We start from the raw sequence: 2883 nt of genomic DNA, 5'->3' as shown, positions 1-2883 counted from the left end.
AAAAATAGAAGTGTAATAGTGTATTTTTTATTCATTAACAAAATGCAAAGTGAATGGACAGATGAAAAATCTGAAATCAATATTTGGTGTGAACAACTTTTATATAGCATCAAAACATCAATTCCTCAATGTACACTTGCACACACTGGTTTTTTTAAGGAATTTGATTGGGACGTTGTTCCAAACATCTTGGAGAACTAACCCCTGATCTTTTATGGATGAAAACTTGAGCAAATCATTCTGCCTCTTCATGTAATCCCAGACAGACACGATGATCATGAGGTCAGTGCTTTGTTGAGGCCATATCATCACTTCCAGGACTTCTTGTTCCTTTCTACAATGAAGATATTTCTGTCATGCTGTTACGGTATTCAGTAAGGATGGTGGCCTCAAACTGTCACTGGAACTGAGACCCTTACTATCCCTGTCTCGGTGGTACTCTTGAAGGAAGAGAGGCCCGAAGGTCTCTGACCTAACTCTGCTCCTGTTATCTCCTGAATAGTGATGAGCGAATATACTAGTTACTCGAGATTTCCCGAGCACGCTTGGGTGTCCTCCGAGTATTTTTTAGTGCTCAGAGATTTAGTTTTTATTGCCGCAGCTGAATGATTTACATCTGTTAGCCAGCATAAGTACATGTGGGGATTCCCTAGCAACCAGGCAACCCCCACATGTACTTATGCTGGCTATCAGATGTAAATCATTCAGCTGCAGCAATAAAAACTAGATTTCCGAGCCCTAAAAAATACTTGGTCACCCGAGCGTACTCGGGAAATCTCAAGTAAAGAGTATATTCGCTCATCACCACTCCTGATCTGTCCCCTCCCCCACCTCATGAGGCCTGGACAGAAATATAAGGCAAACAAGACACAAAGCCGAAACAAGGATAACAGAAAGCAACAAACATACAAACACTCACCAGAGAGGTAGAGAAGTATATAGGGAAGGATAGGAATGTACCAACCAAATATGAATAGGGACGAGGAGATAAACACACACGTACTACAGCAAACTAAAGATCACTACTACAACTCCACTCCAGCTAGTTAGCTTTTGCACTCAACACAGGAAGACGAATCTCCAGCACTAACAACAAACTCCTATTCAGCACAGTGTCTCCAAGAAGCTAGGAAGCAAATCTTTTCACTGGCAACGCAGAGAGGGACTGGCCAGGTTTTATAGGGAGAGGTTATGATCAGATCAGAAACAGCTGAAAATGGAGCTACAAGTTTCTGATCAGCAAAGAAAGGGTCGTTTACCTCTGCAGCACCAAAGGAAACCAAATCCATTTAATATGGGACACAAACACACAGGTTAAATGGAAGATCTGCGATTATCAATACGTAATGATATTCTAACCCCAGATCTCCCAGGAGGACATGACAATCTCGTGACAAGTTCTTGATAAAATTGACTGTATGCTTCGGGTCAAAGTCCATCTGCAAAATATATTTGGGACCAATTAGATGTCTCCCTAATGATATTGCATAATGGAAAAGTATCTGCCTGTATTTCTCAACATTGAGGACACCATTAGTCTGACTCCTGACCAAATTCCGAAGTCAATTTCTTGCAATGCAGTCCCAAATTTGCAAGGAACCTCCACCAAGCTTCATTGCATCCTGCAGACACTCATTATTGTGCTTATCTCCAGCCCATTAGCAAACAAACTTCCTCTTATATCACAGCCAAATATTTCATATTTTGACTCATCAATCCAGATCACCTGCTGCCATTTTCTGCACCCTAGTTATTATGTTTTTGTGCGTATCATGATATTGGGGTAGAACCAATGTGGCATTCCTTCGTAGAGGCCTCTTCATGGTGTTCCTCATGTGGTCATCAGATGGAGATCATAGGCTGGAATGGAGTTATATCCTCATCAGCAATTAATCATTAGTTGTTCTGGACACAATGACAGCTGGAGATTGCTCTGGAGAAAATGTGGGCAACGTCATGAAGAGGCTTTCATGACGGAACATCAAACCAGTTCTACTTCCGGGATTATGGGGTGGGGAGGTGTGGAGACACAAGGGTCAGTAGGTGCTCTTGTCTACTGGCCTTGCTGTCTTTTGAAAGACTGCATGGACCAGGGCTCATCCCACAGAACGCTCGCCTGTACTCCTTCCCCATGGGTAGAATACTACTCAAACAACACAGGGTGAGGGTAACACACTGCGGTAATGCGTTATATAGTACACAGCAAAAACACATGATGGTACAAATGACAGAGTCATAACCTTCTGGGGGCTTGTTGGGGATTAGAACCTCTGCGACCTGGGGGCATCCAGGGACAACTACTCCAACCAATAGCACCTCACTTTTCGTGAGCACCCACAGAGAGGAAGCAGCAAGCTTAGAAAGCTGACAGTATGGTGTTTGGCCAGGTGACCTGATTGTTCCAACCTGGGATCTCCAAACATCTTTGTGGGTTCAGTGGTGGGCAGTGGAACTTATCTGTATTCCACCAGTTGGAGCTGTGGTTTATTGGGCTGATGTCTTGTAGAGTCTCTCTGGAAACAGAGGCAGCCCCCACTTATAATCCACAGCTCTCAATCAGAGCATTCTCCCACAGGATTGGGAGAAGGTGGGGGGAGGTAATTCCTCATTGTTCGATTGTTCAATTAACCTGCATTTTTGTCCTCCAAGTTGTGCAGACTAGTACACCGCAAAGGGCTGATGCAATACATAATCAGTAGGCATTCCACAAATTAAGAAACAACAATGGACAGACTCACATGAAACAATAGCACATGTCCCTTGACCCACTGAACAAAAGAATAATATGTCTGGCAGAATTAAGAATAATTCACCCCACCACCAGTGGCCACTGTGTGTCTTGGTCGCATGTTGCTCATACTACTGTGAGCAGCGTGCATAGTG

This window comes from Ranitomeya variabilis, chromosome 3, assembly GCF_051348905.1.
Source record: "Ranitomeya variabilis isolate aRanVar5 chromosome 3, aRanVar5.hap1, whole genome shotgun sequence".
In the NCBI taxonomy this organism is placed as follows: domain Eukaryota; kingdom Metazoa; phylum Chordata; class Amphibia; order Anura; family Dendrobatidae; genus Ranitomeya; species Ranitomeya variabilis.
This window is presented reverse-complemented; position numbering follows the sequence as displayed.